Source organism: Strigops habroptila, chromosome 3, assembly GCF_004027225.2.
Source record: "Strigops habroptila isolate Jane chromosome 3, bStrHab1.2.pri, whole genome shotgun sequence".
Lineage (NCBI taxonomy): Eukaryota > Metazoa > Chordata > Aves > Psittaciformes > Psittacidae > Strigops > Strigops habroptila.
The window spans coordinates 40,612,195-40,636,412 of record NC_044279.2 but is presented as its reverse complement, the minus strand read 5'-3'; the positions used below and the strand labels follow the sequence as shown (position 1 = coordinate 40,636,412).

The window sequence follows — 24,218 nt, the reverse complement described above, 5'->3', positions numbered from 1 at the left end:
TTTGCCTAGTTCTGTTCTCTGCAGATCTTTCAGTCTCTAAGTCCATAAATACTCTTCTTGAAATGTATAGTTCATTTTCTTCAATACTGCATATTGCCTCCATCTTGACAGCTTGATGCACATAGGCTGGAGTCAGGTAAGCCAGGTTTCATTTAGAGCAGCCTACACACACATGCACACATTCTCAGCAGCTAAAGTAGTAGGTCTTTTCCTATTCTTTTTTTTTCAAGGAAAATGCTACCCAGCTGTTGGACAGATCAAAACCCATCACCTCCAATGGACAACTTTGCACATTAAAGCTTGTCCACTCCTCCCATCCCCTCACTTGTTGCAGTGATGGAGGTACAGCCCACCTCACCAGCCAGGGAGGTATTTTAGTGAGTATGAAGGACAGTATCACCATACACGGCACTGCCTCATTTTATGCAGAATATGGGGAAATAGTTGTGCAAACCAGTTATGCATATGGAAACTATCATCCCCAAACCTTGGCTAGCTTCACTGGAACACAAAAAAGCTCATCGCCTCTCCAAGGACTATTTTCCTATAGTGTTTCAGCCTTTTCTTGCTCCCACTCCTTTCGACACTGAAGATGTTCAAAACAATCTATCACTTTCTTCTTTTTGTCCTTCAGATGAAGGGAGAATATTTTCCCTGTCTACAAGACTAGCTGCACTTTGTTACTTTTACACATTTACATGGAATTAATCCAGGGCAGAAACCTGGTCTGGAAATCTTCAGCTCAAAGGCTCAAAGTTTCAGCAGGCAATTAGCATCAGAAAATAGAGCTGATAAACAGGAACAGTTTGACTGTGATATTCCAAATATACATCCCAAGAATGAAGAACAAGGGGCAGAAGGACTCTGTTCCAGATCGAGCACAGATATCTATCCCAGTGGAGAACTGGGGGGAAAGGAAGCCTCTAGCGAATAGTGCCACTTCACTATGAATCTGAGCCTGGGGAAGGACTGTGCCTGCAATAGCTCTGGCAATCCTTATTTGGTGGATCTCAGGTACTTTTATGCCCTTTCATTTCTATCATTGGACCATTTGCCCTCTTCAGCATGCTTAGGGTATCTGAAGTAGGAAGTACTGGGTTTTTTCCCTTTTACCGGTAGAGGGCTCTAGGTCAGGGATACTGAGATAGGAGCCCTCAGAGGTATTTTGGTTCCTAATTCAAAGGAGAGTCAACAACTCAAGTGCACATAAAGGTTTGGGAACTAACCACCCTCTAAAGGCTGTGTTCCTATTCTGTGTCTGCAAATCGCGCTGGGTTTCCTGAGCCCTGGGCTTGTGCTTTGGCACCTGGAGATGCTTTCTTCTGTTAGGACAGCTGCTCCTGGATTCAGTGTGCTTTCTGGTTGAATAGGGGAGTCGGACCCCTGCACTTAAAACCTGGACAGACAGGTGCAGGGCATCCCTCCACTGCAGATTTCTGCCTTTGACACTTTGGCCGTGACCCCACATCAACTCCTCATCCACTGCAACACTAAATCTCTCCCAGTAATAGGCCAGGGGTAAGGACCTGACCACGCACGCTGCCCTCACAGACCTTCGATGGCAGGTGCCATCGTTCTTGCCTGAGCATACCCTCACACCACATGTAAAACTGGGCACTCACTCCTCAAACCTCCTTCTTTCTCCCTGTGAGCTCCAAGAACAGTGGGAAGAGCTGTACTTCACAGAGGGCTATTTCCCTCCCCTCAGACTTCTGCAACATCATGAAATGTCTTAAGCAACCACAGTTAGACCCAATGGCAGCAGGTTTTCAGAGAATTAGTTCAGGTGTTTTGGAGCTGAGCCCTTTGTGAATCTGCTTGAAACTCCACAGATTTATTCCTAATGCGGTTCCTGAGAATCGCACCTTCAACCTCCAAAGTATCAAAATGTGTCTTTTGTTAGAGGATTAAACTACTACTTAGATTCATTAGCAAAGGTAATTTTGGCCTAATTATCCTTCTAATTTCTATGTTATCCCTTGTAAGAATATGCCCTCAGAAATTAGTAAAATGGTTTATAATATATGCTAATCACCATAATCTGATTTGTCTTTAATTATACATGTAATAGGGAAGCAAATTGGAAGATGAAGGTATTCGGAAGGGCCAAAACATGTAAATCAGGAAAAAAACAGAATATTATCATTAAACAACAAAAAAAATTATGCTTTTCAGTATATGGAAGGATACTTGTTTCCTACAGCAGAAATGTCAGATTGTTTCACTTCTTTTACAGCTTCTTATTGTAGCCAAACTGATTCATAAATCTAGTGACAACTGAGGTTTTGGCCTTAAAACATCTGCCTGGCCTGAAATGGAACACCTATTACGAGGACAAAAATATGGGAAGCTTATTTGCAGAATAGAAGGCAAAGTATAAATAAAGTTGCAAATTATAACAGTGGTTTCCAAGTGAAATTTTATTAGCTTCAAAATTTCCTGCTTGCAGAAATCATGTCACTGAAGTCTCCTGAAGTTTCCTCTGTGTTTAAAAAACAGATTGGGCTCATGGATCTTTTAGCTGCTTTGCAGTATTTTTTCCCTTTCCATGGATTTAATGGACAATAACAGAAAAGCCAGCAATTTCCTGAGCATTTACTATTTCTGTTCTTGAAAAGTACATTTTTTATGAAGTACTGTCAAATTCTAGCCATGCTTTAAATGTTGCAGTGTAATGTGACTTTGCAAAGCACAGCGAGGGAGGGAGAAAAGAAATTACAGCTCTTCTAGAAAGTTGTCAGAAGGGAGTAATTTAAAAATATCTTATTACACAAAAGGACATAAACTAGCAAAAAATGAAGATACTATAGTTATCCATGGGGTTTTTTTTGCATAAATATTTGAAAGGATAAGCATTTTCTGGCTTGCTTGTTTTCTGGCTGTAGAAGGATTCAGATGTAGATTTGGCATTTGTCTGGATGAAAACCAGTTTTTTGTTTCATCATGGGTTTTATTATGGGTTTTTGGTTGAGTGGGGGTTTTTTTTCCTATTATTAGACTACAGATGACAAATAGCAATATGTAATTGCACCTTGACCACTCCAGTTCAATAAGTACCTCACTGAATGCTTGTCCTCAGTGGCAGAGTCTACTAAGAGGCTGCAGTGCAAAGAGGGGAAGCTGATGCACATGCTCTGCCCCTCTCAACCCAGCGTTTGCCAGAGCTTCTCTGACAGTCCTACTTGTGCTGTCTTTACTTCGTGCCTGACCCTGCAATTCCATCTATAATGGATTTTCCAAGGCCAGGTTGGACGGGGCTTTGGGCAACCTGGTCCAGTGGAAGGTGTCCCTGCCTGTGGCAGGGAGGTTAGAACTGGGTGATCTTTAAGGTCCCTTCCAACCCAAACCGTTCTATGATTCCATTATTCTATGATTCTATTAAAAAAGACAAGTTGCTAACATTTGCACCAGTTTTCAAACATTCAGTTTAGGTTGGCTGGCCCCATGAGTAAGCTGCACATCTTTGATCAAGTATGTGGAGAGCACCCACACCAGATTTTCAGGTATTTTAGGAAACTTGAGTTATCATTTAACTGAATGTTCAAGTGCATGGTGAAATCCAGAACATCTGTCTGGGCAGAAGCTTTCAGAAACCAGAGAAACACTCTGGTTCTTCAGCTCTAGCCCATAAACCAGCTTGTGTAACTTCACACAGAAGGAAAACTGCTGTCCCAGGAAAAGCACACTGTCCTCTCTTTGTACAGCATGCTGCTATACCTGGTCATATTCTCATCCATATTAAAATTAGGCCAACACATCCCCTCAATGTGTCAGTGCTTGTGTACAAGCCATTTTCTTCCTACAAAAGTTCTCGAGGAAGTTTCATTGAATAACAATCTGCAGGTTATTTTTCAGCAAAAATACAACAGTATCCAATATTGTTCAGAGTACATTTAAATTATAAGAAAGAGACTCAAACATTTAAAATACCTCTTTGGTACCTTCATTCTGACATATTGCTGGATAGAGTGGTGGCTGCACCAAAGCCAGGAGATGGAGCGGGCACCTTAGAGCAGAGCACAGCAAAACCCCCTTACCTACATAACCATCAAGTACAATGTGTGATGTAAAGAATCTCTCATTTACACTATCCTTTGGCATTAAAACACAAAAATATAATAGCTGATATTTTTATGTTGAAATTAGAAGTCTTGTACTGAAGGCTATTACAGATCTTCAGTCAGTTGCACTTCATTGTGTGGCTTTATGTCAGCAATGGATTTGGCCTAATTGAATATCGTGCACATTTCCCAATTTAGGCAGTATAAGGACATCTCCTAATTAGGCAACTTAAAGCATCAACAATTACACTTTTTAATGACTTACGTGTACATGAGGGGAGATCTCAGCCTTTCAGCAACCAGCAGGTGGGATCCCAGCACAGCTAGGACTGGGATGCCATAATGTCTGTTAATCTTCTTAAGAGAACTAACCACGCAGCGGGATGTGCCTTAAAGCTTGCTCTTAATTTTTTGATATATTTTATTAAATAGGGAATTAGGGAACCAGAGCACATTCATGCATTTGTTACTCCTCTGCCAATAGGACAAAACCAGGCCAGCTATGCAGAATAAATTAAACATAAGCCAGTTGAAATATTAATTTAAAGTAACGTTCTGTATAGACACAGATCTTTCATGATGACAAAACATTCAAAAGATATTCTAATTGTCAGTGAATTTGCAATATTTCCTGGACAATTTGACGAATTAACTTTCCCATGAGGTATTGCAAATTGCATTTTTGTAATCCATCCACTAGCCTTGTTTGGTTGGTAACTGAAGTCATCTGGCATTGATTACTGCTAGTGCAACTTTATACGGCAACAAATTTAAGCAAAAACAACCTCTATCTTTTAAAACGACTCACAATAATGAAAAAGTATTGCTACAATTGGGAAGCTTTCAGCACAGCCTTACAAATAGCCTGCAACTTTCTGAACGCTTACAGCCATCAAACAACATAGAATCATAGAATCATAGAACGGTTTGGGTTGGAAAGGACCTTAAGATCATCTAGTTCCAACCCCCCTTCTATGGGCAGGGTTGCCTCACACTAGACCATGAGCAGCACCATCCAAGCCTGAAGAGGTGGGGTTTTTTTCAACAAGCATATCACTTTATTTAGCATGCCCCAACACAAAGAGATGATCTCAGTAGACCAGTGCAAGTCTCCACAGACCACAGTGGGTCTTGAATCAGGCCTTTACATGGGAAGGGGTTGGTGCAGATGTAATCTGTCTACCAAAGATGCCACGAGCTAGAAGATAACTTCTGTACTGTTTAAAGAAGAGTCAAATGGGAAAGGTAATCACCCATCCCTTGTGGGCTTCATTTGACCTTCATCTAACATTTTTTCATGGATGTATAACTGAGCAAGCCCAAATGTGGCCACACACCGTAAATTATGAAAATACCCATAGAAAAGATACGGTGTGCTGAAGAATGATATGAACAAATCTGGATGACATTTAACATAAGAGTTAATGGTCATATTGTTCTTGGGGTTTATTGAAAATTACCAGGCAGGATCTGGAAAATATGCACTGTTGGGAATTTGTTCAGAGTTTTTATCAAAGCTTCTTTGCAATTAGTGGCAAATTACTGTTCATTTCTCTGGAATTCCTTGAAATAAGATCACTCTGATTTCAGCCCGATACTATTCATGGCCTCGCAATCTGCAGCTCCATGGGAAACATATTCTAATAATAAATGTAACAGCAAGTATTTGTGTGGCAAGCAGCAGTGGTAAAACATTAGCACCATTCAATAGCATTTTCACTGTTAAGGGGCTTAACTTGCCAACCTTAATCTTTACAGCTCCCTGTGAGGTGCGTGTGTGATCAGTTTATCTCATCTCCGTAAATGCAGTGGTAGGAGTGGCTAATCTCTGCATCCCAAGGCTGGAAGGTCACATGCTGATAAACCCAGCGTTGGCATCCCAGGGTCCCACAGCTCACTCTGTCATCTCAGACGTTGGCTTAGCTGATGGAGGTGCTGTTCAAATATGCTGTTTTTTCTTGTTCAAGTACTTCACAGCCTGTGAGTTAATTATTACCCCATTTTTTCTGGCCAGAGTGAAGGCACACACAAGGGAGTTGCTTGCCTGAGACCAGGGTGCGGGAGCTGAACCAGGAGCCAGGAGTTTAGAAAGCCTGTTGGCCTCATCCTCCCAGTGCTTGCAAACATCCCAGCCTCTGGGCTGCTTCTCCATTGCACCTCAGAAAGGGGAAATCTTTGACTTTCCAAGACTGATTTTTTCCTGGTGGTCACCTGAAGTCCCCAGTGGAGCTGGAGGTATAGGGTCTGGCTGGTGCAGCCTGGACAGGCTACAGAGGGTGAAGGTCCTCACTGGAGATGTGGTGGACGGTAGCTCCTTGCTCTTTCCTTCCCGCCACAGTTGCTGTCAAGAATTGCAGGTAAAAGTGTGGAGGAAGGAATGCAGAGAGAGCTAGCTAGCCTTTTACCCTAAGGGAAGATTTCCATCTGACTGTCATCATTGCCTGTGCCACTCTCTTCTTTCCAAGGGGACAGCGCAAAGTCACTTCAGGGTGAGAGCAAATTAGAATTACATGTTCCTTTATTGCAGAGCTGCACAAAGTCCTGATGCAGCAACATCTACATCATCCACAAGCATGGTGATGCCATGATGGGCCATAAGGGTTCACTAATGGAAAAATAGATTATTACTAGCTACATCATTGAAAAAAAGGTGGCACTAGAAGTATTACAAATAGTTGTTTGTTGTTTTTATTTCAATGCCATGAGGCATGAGGCAAAGAAGATTAACAATGAGGGGAATACTGGGAGTGGTGTCACTGCTTTCATGGTTGTTCTGAACAGCAGGAACAATGGGACAGCATTGTTAATTTAAACTGCAAAATATTTTCAAGTAATTCATGCAGCAAAAAAGCCTCTGACTTTTGCAACAGCCAGAGTGAAGGCATGAAATGATCTTAAAGGCCAAGATGTTACTAACAGTTCCTTCGAATGGATAGGACGTATACTGTTTATTTTTCCAAATAACAAACTACTACATTAATTTGATTAATGATGAACCTTCAGAAATTAAAAATGCACCACGGAAATCTTGATCAGCAGTCATTGCTGCCCGAAGTTAATGATTGTTAATGATTAATTAACAATTGCTCAAATGAGTTCCTGCAGCAATTGGATGAACTTATATAGGAAATTACTGTGCCATGCTACACTAGACAAATGATTCCCCCCGTGTGTATTTATAGAAGTAAATTGCACAAAGAACAATTATCAAAACTAATCACTCCTGGAACTTGGGATATTGTTTCGCTTTTATCTGGGGCTGTGAAATGGACAGATAATACCCACGAAAAGCCGTATCATGAGCGGCAAGATTTAGCATCTGGTGGTGGGTGCTCACCCAGAGTGCCAGCTTTGCAAAAAGAACATATGCTTTTCATGCTCCCTCATAACCTTCTTGTCTGGAGACTCTGTTTTCTTCAGTGATTACTGTCAGGGATTGTAATGATGGTTTTATTTCTCTTCAAGGGCTTTATCCAGCAGAGAAATGCAGACAGGCAACTTTATGTGCAGCTCTGTGACCACTGGTTTCAAGAAGCACTACAGATCTATTTGCATTTATCCCCCTGCAGGATCAGTTCTTGGTCATTTATTTTACTTAAGTGTGCTTGCAACAAAGTGAGGATGGAAAGTGCTTTATATTATGTTGAAAAGAAAATGGGAGGGAAAGAGAAAAAATGATGCAGTCATCAAAAAATTACTTGAAACAGCAATAAAATGTTAATAGTCTAATGAAAAGGAGAGATGGAACACAAACCTACAAAGCTTGTTGCACAGTTGTATTTTGTTTAATAAGAGAATTTATTTTTAAGTGAATGGATGATTCACATGGAAAAATATGTTCTGAGTGTTTGTCATCTGTGGGAGAGTACTGTTACAACATGCATAATGTGGTTTCGGAGAGAACAGTTTGGCTTTGTAATAAAGATGTGGGCTTCAGTGGTAAGAAAAGTCTATGCTACTTTAAAAATCTGTCAAGGTTCCAGAAATAAAACTTTCTTTAATGGAAAAATATAGCATCATTATTCCCAAGCTGTTATTACAACTTGGTCTTTTCATGCAGAGAAATCCACAGCTAGTTATCCATGCTACTGAATCATTTGATAGTCTCCTTGAAAGATACCATCCCATCCATTTTATAACATTATAGTAACACAGCTACAGTGTAATCATATTCCCTTTCACAATATATGAGGGTCATAACATGGCAGTGGGGGAAAATGTCCACATCCTAAAACTTTCATTGCTCCTTCTGGCCTATAAACTCCTTACCTACATCTGCTGTTGTACTTACTTTCCCTTCCCTCCTGCAGTCATTTATTCAACATGGAGATCTACTGGCAAATGAGCTTCTCATTCAAGTTTCCAAAGGCAAAAGCTTGTTCCACAGATGCAAAAGGAAGCCCAAGTTCATTGCTTCATCCAAAACCAGTTCTGTCAGTGATTGCATCTGATGGGAACACATGGAGCAGCATTTATTCACCACAGGGTGTTTGTACACAGCATGTGGGGAAGGTACGTGTGATCCCGGGCATATATCAGCATATTAATGTGAGAGAACCTCTAGTGCTTTAGGCTGAGGTGACTTGCTGAAATGGGTAGCAGAGACACAAGCAGGATCCAGCTTCTCCATAACTTAGAACCAAACCCAGATGAGAACTGAATTGAGAATAAATGTACCAGATCATTTTTTTAGTAGCTTTCTCTAAGAAAAAATTGTAAAAGGATGGCATTTGTCACTTCGGTTGCTTATTTATTTAAAACATTGCAAATGAAGTGATCTGCTGTAACACAATCACAGTTATTACTTGTACAGCATAACTTGGGCCGATCTCAATTGCCATTCCTAGCTATGCTACTATCTGGAAACAGAGAATTTTTCAGTATTTGCAATTAAACATAGTTACAAGTAATTAGAGAAATGGATACATATATTTGAAACAAATAGGTTAGCTGAAAAAAAAAAGTAAAAAAAAGAGAAGGGATCTGTTACTGAAAAGCAGCCATTACCACATCCATCATTCCTGCATTTCAGGCCTGCCAGAGCCCAGGACAAGAGAACATAATTCGTTTAATTCATTAAGAAACAAAGCAAAGATGGAACGTCATTTCTGCTCTTTGATCTTAACTTCCTGGGGAGTATTGTTTATAGCCAGAGCAAAGATGAAAATGTCCATAGGCCTCTCATCCAATCTAAAAAATAAAATACATTTCATTTCTCCACAAAATAAAATGCTAAGAAATCTTCAAGTAGGAGAATGAAACCATTGCCAGGTACTGTAGGACACTAGCTATAGTCCTGCAACATTACTTTCCTGTTAAAAGGAAACAGAGAATGCCTTTTAACTTGCAATTTGTCCTGACTTTGGCCCAGGCTTTAGCTTTGTTCAATAAACATCACTGACCACACCATTATATACATATATATACATACATATCTATAGCCAAAAAGGTAACCCGTTTAATGTGTATTTTTGTAAGTAATATTCAGGAGAAAAAGATGAAACTTAAAACTCTAGAACACTAGCAGCCACACCAAAGGAGAAAATGAACCTTTTAGTAATATTTATATTAGTGACTTGCATCAGCAATCCTGATGCTAACTGAAGTGAAATCTCAGCAGCCAGCTCTAAAACATGCTGCATACAGTTTGGAAAGATCAATATTTTGACACCTTTCTTTTAGCTAAACCTCAAATTAAGACCCAAATCCTATCACGGAAAGTTTCCATACACCACAGAGTGCTCCCAGTGGGATGCCGTTTGCCTCTGCTTCCAGTAATTCAGAATCCCCTTTATGGCAGATGTTCGTGAAGATGTAGGTATATTTAAAATAAAAGAAACACAGGTTCCAGTTTCCTCTTGGGTATCGTTCTAGGCCTGGGGAAATTCAAGTCAGATACAGACAGGAGAAATCCCAGTTCCACAAAAGGAAGCTGCGCACAAGACCAGAAACATGGGACAGCTGTACCAGATTTGGCATGTAACAGGAGTGCGCGACCTGAGCAGTGTCCCTAATGATGAGGTCCAAGGAAATAGCATTAATTGGTCCCTTCGAAAATGCTGAAGAATTGAGAAAAACTGATGAGCCAACAATGACCATGGAAACAAGCCACTACAGCCACTCAGCCAAAAACAAGCAAAGCAATGAGGTGGCCAAATCACGGAATCAAGAAGAAGCCAAGCCTTCTTGTACCCGTAGCACTCTCATGTGTTGAAACTCATTCTAGCTACAGAGCAAAAGACCTGCCTTCCTGTCCAACTCCTCGCCCTTCTTTTGCCCTTCAAACTGCTTTTTAAAACATGCCCTTTTGTAAAGCTTTACTCCCTCACTACGAGACATCAAATACTGATGCTCTCATTCTGCATATACTTCACCTCGTACAGACAAACCCTCTGATGTTAACAGTCTGTTTGAGCAAATAGTAGCATGAGGACTTCAGGACCTGGCCAGGAATAGCATACACACATGCCTCTCAGACCCTCATTGATATGCTGCTCACTCCAGGATCCGGGGCTATATGTGAGGACGGTGGTGTATGTCCTCTCTCTCAGGCCCTCCAAAAGTGGAGGGGTATGGGGGGCAGTTAGGAGCCCTGTCCCTTAGGAGAACAGGGACATGGCGGTACTGCAGGTGCCTGTGCCACAGCACTATCCACGTCTGATACTTCAGCTGAGATTTCAGGAGATCCAGATGCCTCAAGCAACCACTGATGAAGGACTACATAGTTCAGCCCTACATTTTAAGCAACACTGAGAGCTGACATTTAGCATCTAAATTGTACAGACTGGGCACACATTGGATAAAAACTTGCCTTTTGCTGGAACATCTTTTCATCCCTGGCAGAAATTCAGAGCTCCCTCTCTCTCATCTCTCTATAAATCATTTAAATTTTTGTTTTCAGAGCACCTGCAGCACAGGGCACCAGCGACACCCACTTGCTGCTTGTCTGAGGGCTGGAGTGGGGTCTGTGTGCTGCTGGAGTGACATTTCTAAACAAACGCTGTCAAACCATTGTAAGTATTTCCAACATCAGGTCTCTGTGTTCAGACTCCTCAGACACATGCTAACACAAGCCAGAATGGTACTCAGCAAGGCTCCCCTGGGGCTTAAGGTAAATTTGTGGGTTTGAGTTTGCTGAGTTGGGCCTTTTGCAGCATAACTTTGTACTCAAGATGAATGAGGAGCTGTATCCTGGAAAACTGGATTCCTGGAGACATTTTCATTCATTGCCGTTTTAAAAAGTGCTTTGAGAAAAATGGAAGTGCTTCAGTTCAAAAGGCTGAGGAGTGCAACATATTTTATGAGCTTCAAATGCATAAATGTTCTAAGTCTACTGTCTCTGCTGAACCGTCTGGAACACATGCTGTGGCAGGAGAGTACAAAAAGACATCACAGTGTCATTTCTATGCTGTACATCCAAACAGGTGGTCATGTCTTCCATGGAGAACCAAAGCCTGAAATCCTCACTCAGCTCTCAGACCCAAGCCATGTGTCTGAGCAGGGATGGCGAAATCAGTTCCTGAGGTCACAGCTCTGTTCTGCAGAGCTACTAAGGGGAACCTACTTAAGATTCATTCAAGCTGATGAGATTTAAGGTATGTTCTTAAGTGTTCATTTTACTGAACAAAAAACATTTTTGGGAACCTCTTTGATAAAAATACTGTAAGTACAGAGCCCGAATCCAGCAAATTGCTCCAGACTGTAAATCAGTGGAGCCCACTGACCTCCTGAGCTGCACAGAGTCTGTCCCAGCTGTGTAACAGGATGAAAGCTTCAGCTGGGATTAAGCCCACAGACCTGGGACCAGTGTGGATCTCGGGTCCGTACGGCTCAGCAGTTAGCCTGGATATATGATGCACACTGGTGCCTCAGTGAACACAGAGCAAGGCAGAGCCCTACTTAGCTCACACACTGCAGGGGTTACTACAGAGAGGTAGAAACCAGGAAGCAAAAAGCAACCTTCAGCCCAGCCCCTTGGGACCCTGGCTGCGGACTGGCCTCAGGGACATCCCTTCCTTTGCACCCAGCAGATGGCTTTTGAAAACAGAGCAGGGTGCCTGCTTGTCTTCTAAACCACAGCTGGAAGAAATGGATGGGTAGCAGCTGGGACAGTAACTGCTCAGAGCCCTTTCTCAGAATTCCTAGGGCACAAAGTCCCACTTTTCTGGTCGGTACCCAAGAAAATGGGCAAGCCCAGGCTGGGGCACTCCTGGTTCTGCAGAGCACGTTCATGGAGAAGAGTGGATGGAGGAATAGGGAGGAGCTGTGTGTTTGTACTGTCCCAGGGCCAGATACCTGTGATGGGGAAGCCCTGGACTCCCTGTTTCCCTGGGTAACTGCTAGTATGCTCTGACAGGGAGCAGTCCTTGAGTGATGAACTAAAGCAGCCCAGGGCACAAGGGAGAGCAGGGTGGGTAAACCCTCACCCCAACAGCACAGGCTGCCTCTTCTGCACCCAGACCTGGCAGCCCCATCTCACAGGACAGCTTGGAACCTGGCAAGGCGGACAGACCTCTGGGACCACTGGCATCCTTTCTCTCTGGAAAGAGAGCTAAATCCGAGTTTCCCAGATCCTTGTTGACTGCTCTAATTGCAAGGTTATCACACACAATAGCACCACAAGTTGCCTTCAGGGAAGCTGGCAATGGTGTTTCTGCTAGAACATTCCTGCCTGTGTACTAAGCATGGCAATAGCTGTGGGGCAGGAACATCTTGGTTAGGGTCCTGGCTGGCCTCAGGCATTCTCCACACCCCGAGGCGACCTCCATGCCAGAGCTGGGGCAGCTCTGGGTCTGCTGTGAACATGCAGGTCCCGCAACCTTAAAATGAGGAGCTGAGGAAGCTTTGCAGTCAGGTATAAACATGCTTCTCCTTTAACTGTCCAAATCCTCTACTGAGTTTGACTCAGTACACACTGAGATAACACACATGGAAAAAGAAAATATGATCCAACTTCTCCAGGTGCTGTGATATAATATAAAAACCATATCTGACATCTAGTGAACACCAGCAACAGTGGCAGCTGCTGGTCTTAGGCAAATGCAGGAGTGCTGACACTGCAAATTACAGTATCTACAGTATCTGCACGTGTCCCCCTCCAACCCACCTGAAATTAAGCCTTCTGGGAAGACATCCAAGAAAGAGTACACCTAATACTCAGGGCCCTTGCCTCCTGTGACAAACCCCCATAGAATGAAGCAGATTTAAGAGCAACAGAAAACCTAAAGCAAAACAAAGAAAGCCATTTTTAAGAGCTATGCTGAGTGCCAGAGGCTAAACAAAGACTTTATCTACTCCCAAAATAACAAATTGGTCCGGTGCCATGAGTAGTCTAGCAGCTCTGGAAAGCATACCACTTAATGCCAACAATAACAGACACCTTCGGTCAAATATGACCCTTTTACAGAAATTTACCATATATGACTAATTCAGGCAGACAGTAGTAAATCAGAAGTCTGTTCCTCATCTATACATGAAATTACTCACAACACAGTGAAATTCTACCATTAGAGTGGTATATTGCACAATAATTTTCTTGCGGATGTATTTATTTTTCCAACATTTCTTCCCTGAAGTATAGCTCAATGAGGGAGAAAAGAATCAAACTATAAAATAGTACATAAATTCAACTACAATCATGCTGCTAAGACAAACTAAAACAACACTGAAACTTGATGTGAGTTATTTGAAAAGGCCAGGGCAATAGATGTGAGATGAAGTAAAACATGTTGTCCTCCCAGCCCATGTGAAAATAACACGTGTGTTCATACCTATGTATGTAAACATGTGTGCATGTGCTCGTGCATGTGTGCATGTTCTGTACGGACTTGTAGGCTGCTCTCAGGCAAGGAGGAGTAAAATAAGCCTGATGAGGGCTTTGGGGTGGAGGTAGCAAAAAGACTGCCAGGCAAAGGGGAAAATAAAGGATTAGACAACATGGTATGTCCTACATTTTCCATACGGCAAGGGCTGGAGGAGTGTAGAGGTAATGAAAGCAAAATGAATATGAGGAAGTGTTTGTATAAGCAAGAGAGTAACCCCTAGAAACGACTTCCATACACATTACTGAAATGATTAACGTAGAATATAAAGAACAATTACATGGGCCTGAAATTCACAACCAAAATACATTACAGGCACAAAAAGAAAAGGGAAAACCCCCCTCCCTGCTGCTGTCAGTGAAGGTCAGAAGGAAAATGGAAAATATAACACATAAAAGCAAGTAAAGTAAATTTTCAAGAGCAACACTAATGCCAAAATTTAGCTGCAGTGACAGCTACGATTGCAGCAAACAGCCACAGGCTGATGGAAACTACCAGCAGTCATTATCCTGAACATGTAATTATCAGCAAGTATCTCACTCAATGGTTAAATCTTCATCTTTCAGCTGATTTCCCTATTGGTTTTGGTACCAGGCTCCAAATCCACCGCAGGCAATGGAATCGCACTGTTCCTTTCTCTAATTTTTAGAGAAGACCATTGAAAGCATCATTAAACAGTAAAAATTGTGCTAACCTGCAAAGCAGTTTTATTTTACATGTTTTGCAATAACAACAAAACCCAAATCCTCTTCTGTTTTGCATAAAATGACTGTGTACTAATTACTCTTGATTTCCATTAACCTTTTTACTGGGAACATAACACCAAATTGAAAATAGTATCTGGTTGCATGACAACAATTACATGTAAATAAATCAAAACAAATTTTAGTTGTGAATTTCAGGCCCATGTAATTGTTCTCAGGACATTGAAAGCTGGTTTGGACTAACATGTACAATGCCAAAGGGTCTTTAAAAGGCCTAGTTCACACCAAATAACCACAGAATGGAAACAAAACTCTTTTATTTCTGTTGTAAAGATTTTGGAATGCAAAATTACTCTGAAGGCTTTTTAATGCTGCAATACCTGCCGAATTTTTCAGTGCTTGTTGCACTTTTGTTCCATTGCTGTTTCTATTGGGTTTGGCCCAAGTCATGCTGAGAATTTGCTGCTGCAAATACTGATGTTGGGGATCACTGCAGAAACACGACTGAAACCACATATGGTGAAGGAGCGTCAAATAGAAGGCTGCTTGCTAAACGGCCAGCACCATAACAGTAATGCCTAGTGTTTCAACTTCAGTCTATTATGTTGGCTTTTAATTACTGAGAGAATTATAGTTGCAACCAGCTGTGATGGCGATATGGCTCTCAATAGTTAAAACTTATTGCCTCCACTCAGCTACTCCGACACTGTCTGCTGGTATCCTCACTTTGCAGATTGGGGAAGACAGCCAAGGAAACGGAGTGAAAGCCCATTCAGACCTTACTAAAATCCATGGGCGTCCCTAGCTATCATTAGTAGGTTCTTGATTTGGCTTCAGCCTTGGCTAGATAAGGGGCTCACTTACTTTTAGGAGGGTTTTTCAGCCCAGCAGCACCATCAGAGCCCCACAAGCACAACGTCTGGCAGCCACAGCTGCTCTAGCACAACATATGCCAGCCCCCAGGAGAAAGAAATGCCAGAAGTCCCTTCTGCTGTCCTACTCTGAGCCACATCACCAAGGCCATTATGTGCACAAAAAACATAGTGTAGAACTGCAGGGTACAACATACTAATTTACGGCTTTTCCATCAGGAGTGGAAAGGTTTAGGTGTTTTATACTGAACTGGCAATGTGTACTTGCACTGAGCTCAAACGTGTAGAAAAGATAATAGGGAGTACATAATGCTGTGTGTAACCAAGGATCAAAAATGACAGAGACATCACAATGGCACAGTGTGTACTTACATATGCATATATATCATATAGGTATATATAGTGTTATATACATTCCTGACTTGAAATTCAGTCTCTGAAAAAAAAGTACCCATTATTTTGAGCTAGGAGAATAAGCCTTTTGGTGGTAAGGAAAAATCACCATTAAGTCCTAAAACTGATGTATTGTTTATTAAAGGTCTTAAGATCTTAAGGTCCTTTCCAGCCCTAACTATTCTATGATTCTATTCTTTGAAAGCTTTAGAACATATGGACTGCTACAGGAAAAATATTTTAGGACAAAAAAAATCAAACATAAATCTTACTGTACAAGCAGTACCATGACTTGCAAGGAATACAGAAAATACACTTTTTTGTGCATCTAGTAGACCATTCAGAGTTAATGGACTTTTGAATTTTCAAATAAATTTATTTTCAACCTAATACTAAAACCTTTCTCATGCTGATGACTGTCTGTCTCCCTTGTTCAGACTTCATGTCTCAAACAGCATTAAATATTGGTTCTTTGTCCTCACCCAGAGGCCTTTGCCACTGGGACCTTGCATATTATCTCTGCTTCAGTTTCCCTTACTACCACTCATCTTTTTTCCCCCATTTACACTTTTTACTATCTTTGCTACCTTTTCTCACTCCAAGCTTCACACTCTCTCCTCTGCCTGGCACCTTCTCCCCATTTACACCTACAAAACAACCTCCAGAACCATTTTGGTTTTTAAATCCTTGTTTAATCCTTACCTTTTAGACAACAAATCTCAACCCACTTCCCTTCAATCTGTGTTCATATGTCTTCTTCCATTTTAATTCTTGGGTTAAGGAGGCTGTCCTTCCGACCTCCAAACATGCTGTCTCTACGTATGGTGCAATGTGTCTTTTAATTAACTGTATGGAAAAATCTACATCCCAAGGAAGACCAGAAAAGGCCCTGTAGTAGATGATGGCAATTTGCAGACAGCTATTTCCTCTGTGCTGGAAAAGAAAGGAGTCTACTGTTGCCCACCATCTAGAAAGATAAACTGACTTTGAACACAAAGCAGAGTCAATAAGAAGCACAACAGCCTTGTTTCATTGCCTTGCTTAATGAAGTGTAAAAAACAAACTGACAGCACAACAAAGAGAAAAGAATAATTGATTCTTAAATGTATTCCAAAGGTGACATTTGTAATCCAATTAAGGAAAATACTGTAACTTTTGGGGGCTTTTTCCTGACCAAAGAATTTCAGTTTTGTTAAAGCTGGATCTTCCTTTCTGAGCAATAAAATATCTCTAGAAATTCTTTCTGCTCTTGCACTGCTTTTTTACATCTGTATGTCTCAGCAAAAGAGATCCGTATTTTACAGGCCCTGCTCTGTCTTAGCAGGACAGTGTGTGCAGCCATCATAATTTGAATGCAGGATTAAAGATAATGAATAAGCCAAGCATTGAAAGCTGACCATTGGCACCATACAGAAGAGGTGCTGACACCCTGTAGCCTCCTAGTGCTTCTGTATTTGTGCCAAGGAAAAGAGATCACCGCCAAGACTGTGTGACGTGCAATAGCTAGCCAACATGGTCTTCTTAAGCACAGCTTGTTTTCACTCGCTGTGTGCGGACGGAGGTCATAAATTGCTACACAGAGAAATGACAGAAGAGTGCCTCACAATGATTTGTTGCTGATGATGTAGTTGCACGATCAGCCAAAGCCAGCATTGACACTAGAAAATTTTTTTGCATGATTAGTTTTAACTGGGAACTGTTGTGCACCCTCATTAATACTGCGGCCTATGAGAGGGATGGAGCATGGACGGGGGTGGGAGTAGGCAAGAGCAGTGGAGACAAGAGGCCAGGGGAGCACCAATGCCAGTGCTGGCTGATGGGTATCTCTGTTGATAGTGGAAGGAAGTACCTCAGATGAGCAGTTTCTGTCGGGCAACTCACACTGGATGCTCAGTGTGCACTATAATGGCCTCTATGTTAATACAATCATAGAGACTTCTCCAAGCACTCAGGCTTGACATCCTCTCCTTGCTGAAACCTAGCAATCATGTAATCAGCATTTCCATGGTACTATTATTACCTGGTTTTACTGGTTCAAGTAATAATTTAGTGATAGAGGTAATTAAAATACCCCAACTCTATTATGTATATGATAACTGTATTAATGAATAACCATCATTAGCTGATATAATTCATGAGGTCATGAGACTTCATAGCATGCTCATACACTCCCCAGTGACAGGTGTTTGCCATTGGCGTTACAATCAGTTGCAAAGTAGGAGTCCAGTGCTCACTGGAAAAAAAAAAATGCTCATTTCTCATTCTCATGTTCAGATGAGAACAGGAACAATATGCAAACCCACCAAGCCCCTCTGCAGACAGCCAGGGTTATTAAACCACTGCTGGCTGCAAGGAGACATGCTAAAAGCTACAGCCCAACCACACTCACTAGCTTTTCCCCTTGAGGCGGGGTGGGTTTCCTGCCAAAACTTCCACTCGCTCTCCCTCGATCTGATGTTCCTAGCCTGGGAAAGGTGAAGCATCACTGCACCTTAGCACGTTGTGCTGCCGGGGGAGGGACACCAAAGACACGTTTTATAGCAATGGTTTCCAGCAGGCACCAGCATGTTCCTGGGTTTACTGCTGACCACCCTCCAGCTGTTTCTGTGGAGTCTGCAGTGCTTTTCCTTTGATGTAAGGATGCAGGAAACTCCATGCAATGGCAACACGATGCAACTTGGAAACCATCCACCACCTTCTTTCTCTCAACAGCAGGGAGCCCTGGTCCAAGGCTGCCAGTGGCTCTGACGAAGGTTGCTCACAGGTGATGTAACAGAGCCTGAAGCGGTGCTCCTTGGCAGGCAGGCCCAGAACAACATGATCACTGTCCCACCCTGGCATGACTTGCCTTTGAGCTGCTTCTTCGTATCAGGGCAAGAAGCTACATGCAGCAGTGCTGGGGTGGTGGAGAAGGGTTTAGGGTCCTAACCAATACTGTGAAAGGAGGGGAAAAAAAATCACATGGGCTCTTTTTTTGGCCCAACCAACTGCTTTTTGACATTATTGATTTTGAGCGGCTGCCATGTGCTATCTGGGTAACATCTTCCCAGCAACTCCCTCAGCAGCCTGATAGAGCTGGGAAGCTTTCTGAAAGCAGCAGTCGGATCATTTCACCTTGCTATCCCCTCTGTGCCTTAAACACGTTTTCCCGCCCTCATCAAAAATCAGTAATGGTATTACTGGAACAAAGTGTGTGGGTCCTCAAATTTTGTCCTGCACTAATGAAATCCTGTCAGTCAGCAACAGAGCTTGTACATGGCTGAGATTACTGAAGATCTTGCCTGCAGGTTTTTCCATGGCACAACGCAAGGGATAATCTGGCCTTGTGAATGTACGGTGGATAAACCGAGCTTTATTAAAGAAATCAATACTCCTGCCAGGGAGGTGACATCATTACTAGTCCAGGTACTAGTATTCTGAGCTGGCATCTGAAATAGAGCACATGTTTTGCTAGGCTTTTCAGAAATCTCCATTCAAAACCTCAGAACTTGAATATAGTAACTTCAATGTTTTGCTGGGGTTTTACAGTGCTGTTGCCTGATAACATCAACACTGGCAGCCTACATTGTACTTTACCTTGCTAAATGTATTTAGGATTAGATGCAGTGTGTTTCTTTCATCTTTATGGGGTTTAGATAAACCTCACGTCAGGCTGAAGGATTGTGTGCCAGACCCTGGGAATGAATGGGAGCTCTCTGCAGGAGTCCAGATCCATTTACCTAGGGGACTAGGAGCACACTGGGTCCAGACGACTTTGCTGAGCTGGAGAGGGGTCTGACAGCCTCTGAGTCAAAACCCATTGCTCAGTCTGCTTAAAATCACACGAGCACGCATACTTCCAACAATGGGCAGCTCCACAGATGCCTCCATTTCTGCTCAGAGCCCCTAAAGCAAAGCCCACAGGGAAGTAGGACAGTGGAAGACAGGTATTGCTCCACCTCTTAGGCCCACTGAAGCACGTTCCGTGCGCACCAATCATGAGCAGGTTTTCATATTTCCATCTCCTGAATAATTTGTTACTTGCAGCACTGGCCTTGGCCACATGAAAAACAGGTTCAAATCCTTGGGCTGCAGCAGGATTTTGAGCAGCAGCCTCCCCCGATGCAGTGGGAGACAGCCCTGGCTGTCAGGAGGTCATTGGATAGAGTGGATGGCTCCCTCTCAGAAGTAATCTGGATGATTTACTGACCTCGTATCATTACAAATCGTATTGGGATATACGGCAGAGCTAGCCTAAGCAGTGACGCGTCTGGATGATGCTCAGTCTCCCTCTGTAACCCTTTTTGTGAATAACATTAGATGTTTTAGTGCTTAAGGTAGGACCAAGAATTCCTCAGTGTGGGAAACATCTGGGATGCTGCAAAAGCATAAGACCTTTGAGGACCTGTGTTGAAGTACATACATCTCCCTTGGCCAGGTCTTAGAACAAAGCAAATTCTTTAAATTAAAAGTTTACATTTCTTTATGTCTTTGTTTCAAAATAATGATAGCAGAGAACCCTTCAGTATCAGTCCCTGTATCTTAGGAATCAAATATGAGGTATAGTATTAAAAAATGAAAGCTCTATAAAAAGGAAGATTTGGATAAATTTAGAATAAAAGAAAATCTGACTTGTTTTCTATATTGAGAAGAACCACTGATACAAAGATGTAGGTTAACAAAGAAGAAAATACTTACAAGTTTCACAAAATGATGCTAGGTTAGATGTTTATTGGACACCTAAGTAGCTATTTCTTATAATCACTAGGCAAATCAGGATTTTCTAAATCATTTTACCCTGGAACTAAAATTTCCTAGAAGTGAAATAGTTTATAAATACGACCAATGATAAAGATATCCATGAGATTTCAGCCTTCTCATACTGAATGTCCTTGGGATCTGCAGTTTGGATTTCAAGGGCTGATTAAAAAAAAATCACAGCTTTGGAAACTCTTGAATTGCCTTTTGTATTTTCATTAATTTGTGCAAACTTCATTTATTTATCATTGCTATCTTTACAGGAGAGTAACTCTTGTATAGTTTAGCACTCCTGAGATGCATGAATATTTAGATAAGGAAATTAGCTAAACACCAGTTCCCTTCTAGGATAGGGCAAATCTGGGTAACTCTGGGCATGAATTAAATTTTCACTAGCTGATACTGCATACAGCTCACCTGAAAATTGCTTTTACTAGGGGCAAGTTTTGGGGTTGGCCAATGAGAAATTTGCTAAAATACCACAGGAACCACTGCGAGGTGGGTGACCTCAAAGGTTGATTAAGGATAAGGTCTAATGCTAGCTTTAAACCATCTTTCCTAATAGGAAAATTAACTAAATTGTGCTCTTTCAAGAATGTAATTAAGGGAGCTTTATCAGTAGTAGCAGTATTTGGACAAAACTAGTTCTGACATAAACGATGCCAGAACATGACTAAACCCCCTGCACAGTAAAATGTGGGCTAGCTAGAATAAACTTTCATAAAATAAGGTAAGGATTACCAGCAGAGCAAGCAGATTGACTCTGCCATAAGCAGGCATGTGGGACCATGCTTACAAGATCAAACAAGGATAAGATAATCCCAGGTGAGTGGAAGGTATTTAGTGGATGTAAAAGGCCTGAGGACACCAATGTGCAACAAGTCTTTTGAGAAGTAACTAGGTCAGACAAGCCAATGATTTACTCAGCTCCCCAAAACACGGAAAACAACTTTTACATAAAATTTTGGCATAGTTAAAGCCTTGAGAATTTTGTTTTGAGGTGATAAATGTGCTTTGGGTCACCTTTACAAGTGAAGGGAGTACTGGTTTTATGTAGAGCCTGTGGGTTTTCCCATGGCCAAGGAAGCAGAGGAAAACAGAGGCACACCTCCCCGCTCACAGAGCTGTTGAATGAGCAAGGGGAATGAACAGGAGCTGTTAATATACCTGAATGCTGTTTCTCAGAAATAAACTGTCCTAATTATAAGCTGCTGAGCTCAAAATGGCAGAAGCCAGACAAAAAGCTGTGGAAGTGAGTCATAAAGAGGAATTTACAGCAGAAACATGGGAAGAATGGGGTTGTGTCAGGAGAATGGCAAAAAGGGTGAAGGCAGGAGTGGGGCTTGTCAGGCAATGAGAGGGATGCTCAGGGTAACAGGGTGAAGGAGTGCAGGACAGCAAGGAGGAATGTGGCAGGGTTGGATGCAGACTACCTTTAAAAAATTCTGAACCTTGCCCTCAGGAAAGACAGAGAAGAAGAGATCTGCTGAGGAGATAGAACATGTATGTTAATACATAAAAATATGTATTTATAGATAATAAACACATTTATAGATTATAAACACATACACATACTTATAAAATATAATATATTGATAGAAACAGTCCTTATCAATAGAAATAAAGTATGTGGTGAAAGTTTTCATTCTTGTTTTTGTTTTCCTGCATTACAAGCGTCGCAGTAATATATTCCTTAATATCGTTCCTATAGTAATGCACTTACTGACATACTCATGTCTGTTCCTCACAGTTACTCTGCTTCTGACACACCGACTAATTATTAGACATGAGAAAACTAATTCTTGGATGTCAGACTGTCTTCTAGCTCACTTAGAAGTGCCTCACGATCGAAGTGTGCTTTATTTCATACCAGCGTGGCCCCTTAGTCACAGGGAGAATTTCCTTTCCTTGAGCATGGTCAGACCTCGCTAGAACTGCAATGCTAGTCTCTTTCCTTTGGGAACTCTGCTGTTTATTTTTGATAGTCTGTAGGAAATGTTATCAAAAGGGAAAATCTAATAATTTTGGAGGCTACCTGAGGAGACATGGTAAATAACTTAGCATCATCACACGTAGTTCCAGCAAAGCTGGGAGCAGGACAGGTTGGACAAGAGAGCACAGGCATTTCACGCAATAAATGGAGTCAGCCTGCTCTGACTCATACGCCTCTTATTTGTCTGACTTTGAGAGATCCTTTCCCTTCATGTAACCTCCAAGCTGTGAAACAACAGTTGCTAATACTTCTGCTTCCCGTTGTGCTCCCTCCCCTCAAAGGGTCAGGTTCTTGGTCTTGCCTGCAGTGAACACCACCTTGTTCCACAGGAACCGATACTGGCTTTGCTTATGGAGCAGGACTCTGAGACGTACATAGATCATGCACAATCTGGCCATTCACAATTCACTGCAAGCGAAAAAAGAAAATCATAAATGGGAAGGAAAAAATCTCAGCGAGCTGTGGCTGCCAGCACACAGGCTGCAGCACACTGGAAGCACATTTAAGGGGAGAGAACAGCTAACCTTTCTCATTCACGTGCCTGATGTGGAGGTCATTTTTAATCTTGCAGGCTATTCGGCATACCGGCTGCTGGACAATGTGCATTGCACGCCACAAACAGCCCCACGGGACTGATTTCACGCCTGACCTGCAGCCAGCCATTTCACTGCATGGTGCTTGCACTGGAGGTTTTGTATGGAGCTGCCCCTGGCCAATTTGCCAGGCTTTGTTTTTGGTGTGCATGAAGAAGTTGTTCCTGTGCTGAAACAGAGCAACCTGGCACCCATACAGGTAATGAGTAGCTGATTTGGTATTTGATTGATAAAGAGGAGGAGATAAACCTGCATTTCCCTATAAACACAGGGAGCTTTGTGCATAATCCTGAGCCAATCCAGCCAGTGCATGACAGCCCTGTGGACTTGGGATATGGGGCCACTTTTAACAAGCAGCTCAAGCACCTGAGCTCTTTTCTACAGCATGAACCGGCTGGTGAGGACAGGCCTAATTGCTGGCCTTTTGTGAAAACTATTACAGTCATTCCTAATCCGTCCAGCCTGGAGTCCTGGTTCAGCAGGGAGTGATGGTGCTGATTCCTCCCATGGGGCACCCGCTGCTGCCCAGCCTAGAGATGTGTTTCTGAGCCCTGAGATGTGTTTCCCTGTACCCCTGGTGAAACACTACCATGGTGCCTGCACCAACCTCAAGTGGATGGTGAAGAGGTTTAGGATTTCAAAAAAAATCCTACAAATGAGTAAAAACACAGGTTGGAGCATAAGTCTGATGGGGAGCAGCTGAGGTAATTGGGGTTGTTTAGCCTGGAGAAGAGAGGGCTCAGGGGTGACCTTATCACTCTCTACAACTACCTGAAAGGAGGTTGTAGTGAGGTGGGGGTCAGTCTCTTCTCCCAAGTAACAAATGATAGGACAAGAGGTAGCAGCCTCAAGCTGTGCCAGGGCAGGTTTAGATTGGATATTAGGAAAAATTTCTTCACCGAGAGGGTGCTCAGGCATGGGAACAGGCTGCCCAGGGCAGTGGTGCAATCGCCGTCCCTGGAGGTGTTCAAAAACTGTGTGGATGAGGCCCTCAGTGACATGGCTTAGTGGTGGACTTGGCGGTCCTGGTGTAATGGTTGGACG

At 42.4% G+C, this 24,218-nt stretch overlaps 1 long non-coding RNA gene across 1 annotated transcript; it reads left to right on the top strand.

The window, feature by feature from the left end:
• Positions 1-6,282: 6,282 nt before the first annotated feature.
• Positions 6,283-23,944, top strand: LOC115604809. Its single transcript, XR_003990419.1, has 3 exons — positions 6,283-6,296; positions 18,762-18,765; positions 23,846-23,944. It is a non-coding gene; the product is annotated as an uncharacterized LOC115604809 (long non-coding RNA).
• The last annotated feature ends 274 nt before the right edge of the window (positions 23,945-24,218 follow it).